Below are 16,690 nucleotides of genomic sequence, written 5' to 3' on the forward strand. Positions count from 1 at the left end.
AGGAGTAGTAATACTGTGCTGTGCTCATATATACAGGATAGAAGTAGTTGTAATGTGCTCATATATACAGGATAGGAGTAGTAGTACTGTGCTGTGCTCATATATACAGGATAGGAGTAGTAGTACTGTGCTGTGTACATATATACAGGATAGGAGCAGTAGTACTGTGCTGTGCCCATATATACAGGATAGGAGTAGTAGTACTGTGCTGTGCCCATATATACAGGATAGGAGCAGTAGTACTATGCTCATATATAAATAATAGCAGTTGTACTGAACTGTGCTCATATAAACAAAATAGGAGTAGTAGTACGATGCTGTGCCCATATACACAATAATAGTAGAAGTAAAGTGCACTGATCAGATATACAGGACTGGAGTAGTAGTACTGTGATTATATAAGCAAGATAGGAGTCATTATGCTGTGCCAATATATACAGTATAGGAGTAGTAGTACTGTGCTCATATATAAATAATAGTAGTTATTCTGTGCTCATATTAACAGGATAGGAGTAGTAGTACTGTGCTCATATATACAGGATAGAAGTAGTAGTACTGTGCTGTGCTCATATATACAGGATAGAAGTAGTTGTAATGTGCTCATATATACAGTTTAGGAGTAGTAGTACTGTGCTCATATATACAGGATAGGAGTAGTAATACTGTGCTGTGCTCATATATACAGGATAGAAGTAGTTGTAATGTGCTCATATATACAGGATAGGAGTAGTAGTACTGTGCTGTGCTCATATATACAGGATAGGAGTAGTAGTACTGTGCTGTGTACATATATACAGGATAGGAGCAGTAGTACTGTGCTGTGCCCATATATACAGGATAGGAGTAGTAGTACTGTGCTGTGCCCATATATACAGGATAGGAGCAGTAGTACTATGCTCATATATAAATAATAGCAGTTGTACTGAACTGTGCTCATATAAACAAAATAGGAGTAGTAGTACGATGCTGTGCCCATATACACAATAATAGTAGAAGTAAAGTGCACTGATCAGATATACAGGACTGGAGTAGTAGTACTGTGATTATATAAGCAAGATAGGAGTCATTATGCTGTGCCAATATATACAGTATAGGAGTAGTAGTACTGTGCTCATATATAAATAATAGTAGTTATTCTGTGCTCATATTAACAGGATAGGAGTAGTAGTACTGTGCTCATATATACAGGATAGAAGTAGTAGTACTGTGCTGTGCTCATATATACAGGATAGAAGTAGTTGTAATGTGCTCATATATACAGTTTAGGAGTAGTAGTACTGTGCTCATATATACAGGATAGGAGTAGTAATACTGTGCTGTGCTCATATATACAGGATAGAAGTAGTTGTAATGTGCTCATATATACAGGATAGGAGTAGTAGTACTGTGCTGTGCTCATATATACAGGATAGGAGTAGTAGTACTGTGCTGTGCTCATATATACAGGATTGGAGCAGTAGTACTGTGCTGTGCCCATATATACAGGATAGGAGTAGTAGTACTGTGCTGTGCCCATATATACAGGATAGGAGTAGTAGTACTGTGCTGTGCCCATATATACAGGATAGGAGTAGTAGTACTGTGCTGTACTCATATATACAGGATAGGAGTAGTAGTACTGTGCTGTACTCATATATACAGGATAGGAGCAGTAGTGCTGTGCTTTGCTCATATATACAGGATAGGAGTAGTAGTACTGTGCTGTGCCCATTTATACAGGATAGGGATAGTAGTACTGTGCTGTGCTCATATATACAGGATAGGAGTAGTAGTACTGTGCTGTGCCCATATATACAGGATAGGAGTAGTAGTACTGTGCTGTACTCATATATACAGGATAGGAGTAGTAGTACTGTGCTGTGCTCATATATACAGGATTGGAGCAGTAGTACTGTGCTGTGCCCATATATACAGGATAGGAGTAGTAGTACTGTGCTGTGCCCATATATACAGGATAGGAGCAGTAGTACTATGCTCATATATAAATAATAGCAGTTGTACTGAACTGTGCTCATATAAACAAAATAGGAGTAGTAGTACGACGCTGTGCCCATATATACAGGATAGAAGTAGTTGTAATGTGCTCATATATACAGTTTAGGAGTAGTAGTACTGTGCTCATATATACAGGATAGGAGTAGTAGTACTGTGCTGTGCCCATTTATACAGGATAGGGATAGTAGTACTGTGCTGTGCTCATATATACAGGATAGGAGTAGTAATACTGTGCTGTGCTCATATATACAGGATAGGAGTAGTAATACTGTGCTGTGCTCATATATACAGGATAGGAGTAGTAGTACTGTGCTGTGCTCATATATACAGGATAGGAGTAGTAGTACTGTGCTGTGCCCATATATACAGGATAGGAGTAGTAGTACTGTGCTGTACTCATATATACAGGATAGGAGTAGTAGTACTGTGCTGTACTCATATATACAGGATAGGAGTAGTAGTACTGTGCTGTACTCATATATACAGGATAGGAGCAGTAGTGCTGTGCTTTGCTCATATATACAGGATAGGAGTAGTAGTACTGTGCTGTGCCCATATATACAGGATAGGAATAGTAGTACTGTGCTGTGCTCATATACACAGGATAGGAGCAGTAGTACTGTACTGTGCTCATATATACAGGATAGGAGCAGTAGTACTGTGCTGTGCTCATATATACAGGATAGGAGCAGTAGTACTGTGCTGTGCTCATATATACAGGATAGGAGCAGTAGTACTGTGCTGTGCTCATATATACAGGATAGGAGTAGTAATACTGTGCTGTGCTCATATATACAGGATAGGAATAGTAGTACTGTGCTGTGCTCATATATACAGGATAGGAGTAGTAGTACTGTGCTGTGCTCATATATACAGAATAGGAGTAGTAATACTGTGCTGTGCTCATATATACAGGATAGGAATAGTAGTACTGTGCTTTGCTCATATATACAGGATAGGAGCAGTAGTACTGTGCTGTGCTCATATATACAGGATAGGAGTAGTAATACTGTGCTGTGCTCATATATACAGGATAGGAATAGTAGTACTGTGCTGTGCTCATATATACAGGATAGGAGCAGTAGTACTGTGCTGTGCTCATATATACAGGATAGGAGTAGTAATACTGTGCTGTGGTCATATATACAGGATAGGAGTAGTAGTACTGTGCTGTGCCCATATATACTGGATAGGAGTGGTAGTACTGTGCGGTGCTCATATATACAGGATAGGAGTAGTAGTACTGTGCTGTGCTCATATATACAGGATAGGAGTAGTAGTACTGTGTTATACCCATATATACAGGATAGGAGTAGCAGTTCTGTGCTGTGCTCATATATACAGGATAGGAATAGTAGTACTGTGCTGTGCTCATATACACAGGATAGGAGCAGTAGTACTGTGCTGTGCTCATATATACAGGATAGGAGTAGTAGTACTGTGCTGTGCTCATATATACAGGATAGGAGTAGTAGTACTGTGCTGTGCTCATATATATAGGATAGGAGTAGTAGTACTGTGCTGTGCTCATATATACAGGATAGGAGTAGTAGTACTGTGCTGTGCCCATATATACAGGATAGGAGTAGTAGTACTGTGCTGTGCTCATATATACAGGATAGGAGTAGTAGTACTGTGCTGTGCTCATATATACAGGATAGGAGTAGTAGTACTGTGCTGTGCCCATATATACAGGATAGGAGTAGTAATACTGTGCTGTCCCCATATATACAGGATAGGAGCAGTAGTACTGTGCTGTGCCCATATATACAGGATAGGAGTAGTAATACTGTGCTGTGCTCATATATACAGGATAGGAGTAGTAATACTGTGCTGTGCTCATATATACAGGATAGGAGTAGTAATACTGTGCTGTGCTCATATATACAGGATAGGAGTAGTAGTACTGTGCTGTGCTCATATATACAGGATAGGAGTAGTAGTACTGTGCTGTCCCCATATATACAGGATAGGAGCAGTAGTACTGTGCTGTGCCCATATATACAGGATAGGAGTAGTAATACTGTGCTGTGCTCATATATACAGGATAGGAGTAGTAATACTGTGCTGTGCTCATATATACAGGATAGGAGTAGTAGTACTGTGCTGTGCCCATATATACAGGATAGGAGTAGTAATACTGTGCTGTGCCCATATATACAGGATAGGAGCAGTAGTACTGTGCTGTGCCCATATATACAGGATAGGAGTAGTAATACTGTGCTGTGCTCATATATACAGGATAGGAGTAGTAATACTGTGTTGTGCTCATATATACAGGACAGGAGTGGTAGTACTGTGCCCATATATAAATAGGAGTAGTTGTACTGTGCAGTGCCCATATATACATATTTATGAGGAGTAGTACTATTATAACCATGCCCTCTGCCTTTGAGCTGTATACCCCCACCAGCCTGTGTATTGTACGTCACCCCTCTGCCGTGATTAGCTTAGTGGTCACATATATGCTTAGTAAACAATAAAGTCCATTGAATAACTCAGAGAATATTCAACATGAGCCCGGTATGGTGCCCCCCACACCCCCGGTATTCCCTGTCATATATACGCCCATCAGGTTCAGATCCCAATATTCTGGCCACAATGACTTTGGAAACCTTCCTACAACTACTTAAAAACAATACTGGATGTGAGCTCTATAGATCAGACATATGACTGCCTCCTCCATGACTGCACCCATCTGGAAAGGCTTTATTACCCGTCACTATCTATATAACTCTTGACCTTAGGAGCCGCTTCTGACCTGGGCTCACACGTTATGGCATGTTTATTAGGAAATTTATTGTCAGCACGGCTTAACCTTAAAGGGGAGTAAGAGATAAGGTGCCTTTAATTAGATTTGGTCACATCTAGTCTATGGATTAGACTACAATAACTTTTCTTGATATATAACCTCAATACAAAAGAACCAATAGATGGTATACCACTGAAAGTGACAGAACAAGAGGAGGATATTCGGTCTTTATGTTTATCTCAGAGGTCGGAATTATAAAGGGAAAACCTCAAAATATTACCCCAGATATTAGCCATATAAGTATAATAGTCAAGTACAAATAAAATACTAATATTCCCACTCTACTGTCACCAACAGCTTTGCTTAGTGGCCTCTACAGGTCCACTCTACGTTGAGCTTACACTATGTAGTGCTTACTATGTCCCCGCTGTATTATAGACTTTTCCTGTGGCCCAACAATTTATGATCACGCCCACTTTTGTTCTAATAAATACTGAAAAAAACTTTATACTTTCCATTCATGGTTTTGGTATGGTTTCATAAATGCATAATGGATGGATGCAGGCGCGTGTGTCCCTAATCTAGATAGTATTTTGCGTCAGCATTTGGAAGCCAAAGTGGATCCAGGTCTCAAGGTAAACCACAACACAGGTATATAACAGGTCCTGGAAAAGTTTGTTAACGAACTCCTGGAATACGGCTGGAGTGTTACAGAGCCCAAACGGCATGACGAGATACTCAAAGTGTCCATCATGAGTATTGAAGGCGGTCTACCATTTGTCACCTTCGCGAATGCAGATGAGATTATACACCCCACGAAGGTCTAATTTGGTGAAGACCAAAGCTCCACGTAGGCAGAATGATGAGTGATGAGTGGCAATGGGTAGTGGTTCTTCACAGTAATTTTGTTCAGTCCGCGATAATCTAGGATTCCAGGAAGGCAGAAACTTTAAAACTGGCTACCCGTCCCAGAGCTGTTTAGGACCGGTATGTTCAGACTTGGAGATGCTTTGCTCTCACCTAGGGACGCTTCTCCCAGGAAACCTAGGTCCATGCGATTCTCGTACACTGTGGACGGAGTGGACAAGTCCCGAGAAAGGCACAATAGAGACAGATTCTCCTGTTGTCGTCTGGAGCGCTCTTGTGGTGTCAGACAAGCTTTATCCACCTGCATGGCCTCCTCTGCAGCACACTATGGGTCCTGATCTGCGCTTGTTCAAGGCGCTGCTCCTCCAGATGCTACGAAAACCCGGACGTCAATCCAAGTGTCCAGGTTGATGAGGTCGCTGAGTGAACAAGCAGGTCCCATGCAGACGACTAGCCCATCCTTCCTTAAAAGTGGCGGGCAAGGCCGCTTCATTCCAAGATAGCTCAGAGGCAAGAGTGCGGAATTGAACCACATAGTCAACAACTGACAAGTCCCCTTGACATTCAGCAGGGCAGTCTCAGCCGAATATGCCCAGACTGGTTCCTCGAAGACAGACCAAAATTCAGCAAGGAATGCAGTGATGTTGGCAGTGACCGGGTCGTTCCTGTTCCAGAGAGGGGTAGCCCATGCAAGAGCTTTCCCGGAGAGGTGGCTGACCACGAATGCCACCTTAGACCTCTCTGTGGCGAGGTCAGATAGTTCAGGTAGGGGAACCTTGGCGGGATCCATGGCCAGATCTTATTGTCAGGATCTCACCACGGCAAGTGATGCATAACGCCTGGGAGTGTCGTCTAAGTGGAACACGGTATTCACCAGAGCCCACCGCAAAGCGGGATGGACTTGGTGAGGTGGGATACCACCAGGCTACTCCACAGGCGCAACTTGCTCACGGTAGTGACCAAGGGAATGTACAGAAACGACAGGCAGAATCACCGCAGGGTGCAGCCACACGTTCAGTTTTTCAGATGCAGTTTTTGAAGCCAAAAGCAGGTGTGGATGATAATGGATGAGGACCTATAGTTAAGAAGTAGCTGCTCCTCCTCTATTTTCACTCTACTCCTGGATTGGGCATCAAAAACTGCATCTGAAAAACTGAATGTGTGGACACACCCTTAGGGCGCGTTCACACGTTCCGCTAGCGCCGCGTTCATAACGGGGGAGGAGTTTGGGGCGATCGCATATGCGTTTCCAGAGAAACGCATGCGATCGGGTTATTAATCACATGCGTTTCCCGGGAAACGCATATGCGATCGGCCCGAGCCCCGCCCACTGTGCGCTAGCGTCGCGTTATGAATGCGACGATAGCGGAACGTGTGAACGCGCCCTTAAAGTTGAGCAGTATGACAATGCGGCCCGTGGACCAATAAATGTTGTTCACTAAGGTGTTTTTCCACAAAACAAGTCAGCCCCTTTCTGCAGTGATGAGAGCCCCACAGATTACGAGAACAAGGTGTCCGCTAGGACCCCAGGTATTAATGAGAGCAGACGGCCACGCATGACCATTCACCTCCATATAGATGAATGGAGCAGAAGAACATTGCAAGGACATCAACGTGGGGTTGACTGAGATACCTCTAACCCCATTGGACCCCTCCTTCTCGTGATCTGTGGGGGTCCCATCACTGAGATCCCCACCGATCAGCAATTTAGACCCTATCCAATGCCTAGCAAACCACCAGACATTGCGATTATTTTCCTCTTTACGCCACTTGCACTTGTAGATGGACATAAAGGGGGTATGTGGCCAGCAGTGGAGTGGGACGTCACAAAAAAAATTCCTCACCTGCGCTCTTGCTATAGCCCGTGACCGTTCAAGATGAACGGTTGTCGGTTTATAGCACAAATTTACTCCAGCGTGGACCTAGCGTAGAATTGTACGCTGTGCAGCCGGCAACAGGTTACATTAGGCGGCTACGTCAGAGCCAAAAGATTGGGGTTCCGTCACGAAACTCCTACTTATGATAAATTTCCCCTATTTTTGCATTCATGAGGGCTAACAGTGTAGACGTGAAAGAGGACAGAGCTAGGCTGGCCTTCTTTCAACTTCATTGACATTCTGAAATACCCTATGGATATGCAATATTACCCCACCAAGGGCCTAATCGCAGTGTGGGGGCAGCTGAATTCCCAGGAGACCAAAGTGGCTGGTTTGTAGTATTGACTAGCGCCAGAGATATGTCATGGATGGCTTGGTCCCTTGGTCAGGGCCAGCAGGAATATCCGGAAGTATAGTGAAGTCTCTTTAACAGGCTGTAAACATTTCCCTCTGCAGGCAAACACAAGGCATCTTCCACCAGTGATATAGTAGGTCCCAGGAAGAGGAAGATCGGAACCTGGGACCATGTTTCCAGGTCTTCAGTGGGCTCCAGCTCTTCCAAAGCTGAAATAGGGTGTGGGACAGGGGCGTATATATAAGTAGGGCCCCATAGCAGACTGATCATTGGAACCCACTTGCAAAAATATATACATATTTGTATACTCACACATGTGAGTGAATCACACACAGTATATACTCACACACCATGGCTAGAAAAAAGCAGCTAAGTAAAGAAAAGCGAGTGGCCATCATTACTTTAATAAATGAAGGTCAGTCAGTCCAAAAAAATGGAAAAACTATGAAAGTGTCTCCAAGTGCAGTCGCCAAAACCATCAAGCGCTACAAAAAAACTGGCTGACATGAGGACCGCCCCAGGAAAGGAAGACCAAGAGTCACCTGTGGAGGATAAGTTCATCCGAGTCACCAGCCTCAGAAATCGCAGGTTACCAGCAGCTCAGATTGGAGACCAGGTCACTGCCGCACAGAGGTCTAGCAGCAGATACATCTCTACAACAACTGGTAAGAGGAGACTGTGTGCGGCAGCCTTCATGGTAACATAGCTGCTAGGAAACCACTGCTAAGGACAGGCAACAAGCACAAGAGACTTGTGTGGGCTGAAGAACACAAGGAATGGACATTAGACCAGTGGAAATCTGTGTTTTGGTCTGAGTCCAAATTTGAGATCTTTGGTTCCAACCACCGGGTCTTTGTGCGATGTAGAAAAGCTGAACTAATGGACTCTACATGACTTAATCCCACCGTGAAGCCTGGAGCGAAGGTGTGATGGTGTGTGTGTGTGTGTTTTTTTCCCTTTTTTTGGGGGGGGGGGGGGGGCTTTTCAGGTGATACTTTTGGGGAAAGTATACTGACCCAGCATGGTTGCCACAGCATCTTGTAGCGGCAAGCTATTCCAGCTGGTTTGAGTTTAGTTGGACCATCATTTATTTTTCAACAGGACAATAACTACAAACACACCTCCAGGCTGTATAAGGGCTATTTGACCAAGAAGGAGAGTGATGGGGTTCTACACCAGAAGACCTGGCCTCGACAGTCACCAGACCTGAACCCAAATCGAGATGGTTTGGGGCGAGCTGAACTGCATTTTGAAGGCAAAACGGCCAATAAGTGCTAAGCATGTCTGGGAACACCTTCAAGACTGTTGGAAGACCATTTCAGGTAACTACCTCTTGAAGCTCATCAAGAGAGGCCAAGAGTGTGCAAAGCAGCAATCAAAGCAAAAGGTGGCTACTTTGAAGAACCTAGAATATAAGACATATTTTCATTTGTTTCACACTTTTTTGTTAAGGTTATAAATTCCACATGTGTTAATTCATAGTTTCATTGTGAATCTACAATTTTTATAGTCATGAAAATACAGAATGAGAAGGTGTGTCCAAACGTTGGTCTCTACTGTACATACATATAGCATCACATTTATACAGCACCATATACACACGTGCATCATATAAACAAACATCATATACAAATTACATATGCACACACAAAAAGAGCATCACATACTTACTGTGTATACAGCATATACACACATACCCTGTATACATATATACACACCATACTAACATGCAGCATATTCATGGTGTGGGAGACTTATGTTCAGGGGGAATCAGCAACCTGTGGGGGTAAGGTACTCGCAGACCCCCCCGGAGTGATGGGGCGACAGCTGGACATTTTCCACTGGCAGGTGGAGAGCAGGTAGGAGTAATTCCTTGGACTATCCCCGGTCAGTGGATGGCAATAGGGGCCATAGTCAGAATCACTGTAGAGGGTGCGTGGACATGCCACACAGCCTGGGGAGTCGCTGCACGTGGCACCCTCTGGTAGTAGAGCCAGAACTCCTCCTCATGTTCAAGCCCTTAGTTGGGCTAAGGGTCCTGCAGCCCAGGGCCCTCCTGAAGACAGAACTCCCTGTTTGTGTGAAATCCCACAGGTGCCCGACTCATTATATCTCTGGCCATGTGATGTCACACAGGTGCACGGCTTATTATAACACACAGCTTTGATTATTCTCTGTTATATAACAAGCCGTGACCCGTGAGACAACACATGACCAGGGATATAACAAGCCGGGCACCTGTGTGACATCACATGACCAGGGATCGGTGATTATCCACACAATAAACAGCAAGCAGAGATCTAGAAAAGAATGAGGAATTGATACAGAAAGAATATGGAACAATTGTAGAACATTACACAAACAATATCAATTATGTGCTGATAGTGAACAACCCCTTTAAGCGCCTCTACTGAAGTATAATTAGGTGAATCTAGCATCACTATGACCTTATTGCAGATTAGTAAACACCCCTCCATTGGGAAGCATATGAATGATATGACTGGATGTGTGTGCAGGTCATGACTAGGCCCGGTACTAGGGGCAGCTGCCTTGTGTAAACACTGGAGGAGCTGATAGATCCTATCACACATCTTCCTTCTTGTCTGGATCTGTTCTTGTTTACATAGCCGACTGCTGTCCTAGACGTCATATATAATCCTTATCTGTAGCCATTGTCCAAAGACATTTATATTTATTAGGGTCCTTAGAAAATCTGACAGGATGAGGCCTTCATGCGCTGGATCATTTCATGTCAGTGTAACACACTGCATCACAGCCATCGGTGGATCTATCTGTAAAGTGACCATTGCTATAGCTTGTGGCCCCTGAAGATTAAGAGGGCCCCACACTGATGTCCTCAAGATACCAATACACCTCCCCAAACCCCAAAGCATGAATGACCTATACATACTGTCCATGACGGCTGGATACAGACAAGTACCGTATATACTCGTGTATAAGCCGAGTTTTTCAGCACAAAAAATGTGCTGAAAAACGTCCCCTCGGCTTATACACGAGTCAGTCAGTCAGTCAAAATTACTTAAAAAAAAAAAAACTTATATACTCCCCCTCCGCGCGGCTCGTCTTCAGGCATCCGCGCTCGTCTTCAGGCATCCGCGCCAGTCTTCTGTAGGGCGCCGCCATTGTTTTTCCCCCGAGCGGCGCCTAGCATGACGTCAGCAGCGGCGCGTCATACTAGGCACCGGCCCGGGAGACAGCAATGGCAGCGCCCCGCAGAAGAAGGAAGACGGGCGCAGAAGCCTGAAGACAAGCGGTGCGGACATCGGGCGAGCAGCGCTGCACACCGGGGCCACCGGAGGGTGAGTATATGTTTGTTTATTTTTTTTACGCTGAGGTGGCTGTATACTACACGGGGCAGGCTGTATACTACTGGGGGCAGGCTGGGCTGGGCTGTATACTTCACGGGGCAGGCTGGGGTGCTGTATACTACTGGGGGCAGGCTGTATACTACTGGGGGCAGGCTGAGGTGGCTGTATACTACATGGGGCTAGCTGTATACTACATGGGGCTAGCTGTATACTACTGGGGGCAAGCTGGGCTGGCTGTATACTACTGGGGGCAAGCTGGGCTGGCTGTATACTACTGGGGGCAAGCTGGGCTGCCTGTATACTACTGGGGGCAAGCTGGGCTTGCTGTATACTACTGGGGGCAAGCTGGGCTGGCTGTATACTACTGGGGGCAAGCTGGGCTGGCTGTATACTACTGGGGGCAGGCTGGGCTGGCTGTATACTACTGGGGGCAGGCTGGGCTGGCTGTATACTACTGGGGGCAGGCTGGGCTGGCTGTATACTACTGGGGGCAGGCTGGGCTGGCTGTATACTACTGGGGGCAGGCTGTATACTATAGGGGGCTGGTTGGCTGTATACTGGGGGGGTCTGTGACCAATGCATTTCCCACCCTCGGCTTATACTCGAGTCAATAGGTTTTCCCAGTTTTTGGTGGTAAAATTAGGGGCCTCGGCTTATACTCGGGTCGGCTTATACTCGAGTATATAAGGTAGTTGTTAAATCTGAGAACGAGTAGGAGAGGCGCATTTTAGGCTGCGGTCAAACATGCCCCTAGCATTGTGTTCATAAAGTGACGCTAGCGCACAGGGGGCGGGCCTCGGCCCAATCGCATATGCGTTTCCAGATCAGTAACCAGACCTGGATGTCTTGTACAACCCTAGCTAGCAGAACGTGTGACCGCGGTCTCAGGGTGATGGCACACGTCGCGTTTTGAATGCGTTTTTGGCCCGTTTTTAAACAGTCCGTCAAAAATTGCATTCGTTTTTGACAGGTTTGACCAATTATCTTAATTGAAACTGGTCAAAAACGCATGCGTTTTTTGACGGACTGCTTAAAAACGGGCCAAAAACGCGTTCAAAACACCACGTGTGCCATCACCCTCAGAGATCTGAATGGATATGCCATAGAATTGTCTTTTGTTGGGCCATGCTTTTCAGCAAAAACCAAGAATAGCTTCTAAACACAGGAGAAGAAAAAAAAAAGAAAAGAAGACATTACAGTAATGAGTTAACCCTGAGGTCGGATTCCCACGTGACGTTTTTGTCGAGTTTTTAAACACATCCAAAACACAAGTGGGAGGGGGTTTGGCCAAAAAGCATAAGAGTTTCCAATGAAGCGCATGCGTTTAATGAACAAAAACGTTATGTAGGAAACCGCCCTGAATTGGGCTTTAGTCCTCTCAGACAGGGTTAATACATGGTGTTTACATTGGGGCACATTTACTTACCTGGCCGCTGGCGTTCACTGAAAGTGTATTGTCAGATGATAATGTACAGTGCCGCGATTCACTAAGATAGTGCGCCCGATATTCTGCTTGTGTCGCTTCCCCGCTCAGGTTCGCCGGGGTTCACCATCTTTTTAGTGGTGCAAGTGCTTGGAGTTGCCACACAATTTGAAAGTTAAATCCCGCACTCAGTCCGTATCACTCGGATTATCCACCGGCCTCCCCCCCCCCCCATTTCTGTTGCCTGGAAGCCAGCGCAGTTGCGCTACAAAAGGTTCACATGTGGCAAAATCCCAGCACAGACACTTCTTAAATACCTCTGCAAGCCGTGCAATCCCCGAAAAAGGTGAACAGTCCGACGAAAGGGAGCGGCACGACCCTTAGGGTGATGCCACACATGGCGTTTTGAACACGTTTTTGGGCCGTTTTTGAGCAGTCCGTTAAAAAACGCATCCGTTTTTAAATGCACAAATTCGGAAAAAGACAAAAACTGATGCGTTTTTTAACGAATGCATTTTTTAACGGACTGCTCAAAAACGGCCCAAAAACGTGTTCAAAACGCCATGTGTGGCATCACCCTCAGTAAAAGAGCCCCATTGTATTTTGAAACAGAATTTTCCAGATACCAATGGAAAAAATGGATCCGTTATTCATCTGTTTTTAAACCGATGAGAACTGGCCCTATCTAAGGACGCGTTCACGTGTTCCCGCCAGTGTTGCGTTTCCTAATGCAATGCTAGCACATGGGAGGGCGGGACTCTCCAGAACTCATTTGTGTTTCCAGTAAAACGCATGCGATCGGTAACCAGCGCCCAGTGTCTTGTATATAAACAATACAACAACTACGTTCAGGCCGAGGATCACCCCCTGTGCGCTAGCGTCGCGTTATGAACGGACGCCTAGCGGTACGTGTGACCGCAGCCTAAGGTTACATTGCGTTTCCACTGCATCTGCTAAAACGCGATGTAACCCCAGCATGTGATCAAGGCTTTGGAAGCCTTTGGAATGCATCAAAAACCGTGACACATCGCATCGTGTGAAAGCGCCCTCAGGTCGAACGCATTGGTGTTCCCAATTAACATTCGCATAAGTTTAGCTGGAAATACTAATGAGGCACGGCCCCCTGTGCTTGGAAACACAGCGCAAGCGCAGCGTGTGACCGCACCCTTGGGCTGCGGTCACACGTACCGCAAGGCGTTTGTTCATCGGCTTATCAATCTAATGCGTTTCGGGCCGAGGACCGCCCCCCCTGTGCGCTAGCATCGTTATGAAAGGACACCTAGCAGAACGTGTGACTGCGGCCTTGTTGTCTTTTATTAAATCCTTGAGGGCGCTGTCACACGTTGCGTTTGCAAACGCAGACGCAGACCAAACCGCGCCCACCGGGCGGTCCGCGGTCCAATCGCATCGGCGTTTTCAATAGAAACATAGAGAAACGCCGATGCGATTGGACCGCGGACCGCCCGGTGGGCGCGGTTTGGTCTGCGTCTGCGTCTGCAAACGCAACGTGTGACAGCGCCCTTAAGGCCGCGGTCACACGTTCCACTAGCGTTGCGTTCATTACCCGACCGCATGCGTTTCACTGGAAACGCATATGCGATTAGGCTGAGGCCCGCCCCCTGTGCACTAGTAACGCAACGTGAAACGCGTGACCGCGGCCTAACATTCTATAGTAAATCTTGAACAACCCATCTAAAATCTATGTGGGACATTTATCATTTCTCTTTTTCTAGGCCGGTGACACACGTGGCCTTTTTGTCACGATTTAACGTAAACGCAGCGCTAGCATTTCTATGGAAGCACACACGATCAGTAACCAGAACTTGGTGTCTTGCATTAAAACAATGCAAGACACTGCGTTCTGGTTACCCCTCATAGAAACGCATATACGCTTGGGCCTAGGCCCCCACCATGTACGCTAGCGCTGCGTTTGTAAACACCCTTAGGGTGAAGACACACATGGCGTTTTTGGGCCGTTTTTGGCCCGTTTTTACTAAGTGCGTTTTCAGATCTAAAAAAACGCATGCGTTTTTTGAAAACGCATGCGTTTTTGTCTGTTTTTCATTGCGCAATTTCGGAAAAAACGGACAAAAACGCATGCGTTTTCAAAAAACGCATGCGTTTTTAAAAAACGGATGCGTTTTTTAACGCATGCATTTTTAACGATCTGAAAACGCACTTAGTAAAAACGGCCCAAAAACGCCATGTGTGTCTTCACCCTTAGGGCGCGTTCACACATTGCGCCACTGGTTGTGATTTCATTGTGTTCAAAACGCATTATAACAGCTAAGGCCGCGGTCACACGTACCGACGCTAGCGCACAGGGGGAAGTCCTCGGCCCGAATGCGCATGCGTTTCCCTGGAAATTGTTAAGCCGATTGAATACGTTTCGCTGGAAACGCATGTGCGTTCGGGCCGAGGACCACCCCCTGTGCGCTATCGTCGCGTTATGAACGGACGCTTAGCGGTACGTGTGACCGCGGCCTAAGGAGAGGTGATTTGCCTGATTATATTACTACTTACATTTGTTAAAGCTATGTTAATGCATGCGTTAACATTGAGTTTACAATGGGTTTACTAAATGCAAATGTTAACAGTAATATAATCACCTCTACCTCTCCTCAGCTGTTGTAACACGTTTTAAAACGCAATGAAAAGGCAACGTGTGAACGCGCTCTAAGGGTGATGTCACACATGGCGTTATTAGGCTGTTTCTGCTGTTGTAATGCATTTCAAACGCAATGAAAACGCAACCAAAACGCAACGTGTGAACGCGCCCTCAGGCCGGCGCCACACAGGGCGCTTGCAAACGCAAACAAAGTCGCGCCCACCGGGGCGGGCCTCGTGTTTTGCGTTAATTTAACGCGAAACACCGGCGGCTCGTTCCCGATCGCAGGCGTTTCCATAGAAACGCCGATGCGATCGGGCCGAGGCCCGCCCCGGTGGGCGCGACTTTGTCTGCGTTTGCGTTTGCAAGCGCAGACAAAGCGCCCTGTGTGGCGCCGGCCTTAGGCTACATTCACACTGCCGTATGGGGGACGTATATACGGCCGATATACGTCAACCATAGACGGCAATGGGCGCACGGCACCGTACCGCTCCGTACCCCGGAAAAAGATAGGACATGGTCTATCTTTCTCCGTAGTACGGCGCCGTGCGCCATATGTTCCTATGAAGTTGGGCGGGGGTGAGCTGGGCTCACCTCCTCCTCCTCTCCCCGTGTGCTGCTGTTGTGTGACCGCGGCCTGACAACAGCTGATGAGAGGTGATTTGCCTAATTACATCACTGTTTATGTTTGTTAACGTAACATTAATGCGTACGTTAACATCACGTTTACGGTGCGTTTTGTAAACAGAAACGTTAACAGTAATGTTATTAGGCAAATCACCTCATCTCAGCTGTGTGAACGCGCAACGTGTGAACGCACCCTCAAAAAGGCATAAAAAAAGTGAATTTTTTTGCCCTGAAAGGCCGCGGTCACACGTACCGCTAGGCGTTCGTCATAACACGACGCTAGCGCACAGGGGGAGGTCCTCGGCCCGAACGCACATGCGTTTCCAGAGAAACGCATGCGATCGACTTAACAATCGCATGCGCTTCCCTGGAAACGCATGTGCGTTCGGGCCGAGGACCTCCCCCTGTGCGCTAGCGTTGCGTTATGACGGACGCCTAGCGTTACGTGTGACCGCGGCCAAAGACTCCAGTCTGGAGTGTTTTTGTGGCAAAATTGTGACATTTTTATAAGTCTAGCATCTGAAAACTAATGACAGACAGGGCGCAAAAACCTAGAACTTGGGCAAACTTTGTAAAACAACAGCAAAAGTCACAAATAAGAAAGAGGAAATAATAAAAAAAAAGTTTGATAAATGCCTTCCTATGATTTGCACCAACCATTACTTCATGTTCTCACCCACAATATATTACAGGGACTATCCAAAACATAGCAGGGAGTAACCTGTCCTCATCACCTGCAGCCTATCCATATGAACCCACTACAACCCCCATCATCCTCCTCTACCTGCTGCGCAGGATAGCCCTAGTATCTGTCCAGTATAAACCAGTACAAGCTGTAGCACCAATGAGAAGTGAGC

The 16,690-nt window shown here is 46.1% G+C and overlaps 1 protein-coding gene across 1 annotated transcript in view; it reads right to left on the reverse strand.

Moving 5' to 3' along the window:
• CCDC82 (coiled-coil domain containing 82) overlaps positions 1-16,680 on the reverse strand; it is a 28,107-nt gene extending 11,427 nt beyond the window's left edge. The window contains exon 1 of the mRNA XM_072134175.1: positions 16,618-16,680. The gene's annotated coding sequence lies outside the window, so the exon portion shown is untranslated. The remainder of the gene's footprint in view (positions 1-16,617) is intronic.
• Between the last annotated feature and the right edge of the window lie 10 nt (positions 16,681-16,690).

This window comes from Engystomops pustulosus, chromosome 2 (genome assembly GCF_040894005.1).
Source record: "Engystomops pustulosus chromosome 2, aEngPut4.maternal, whole genome shotgun sequence".
In the NCBI taxonomy this organism is placed as follows: domain Eukaryota; kingdom Metazoa; phylum Chordata; class Amphibia; order Anura; family Leptodactylidae; genus Engystomops; species Engystomops pustulosus.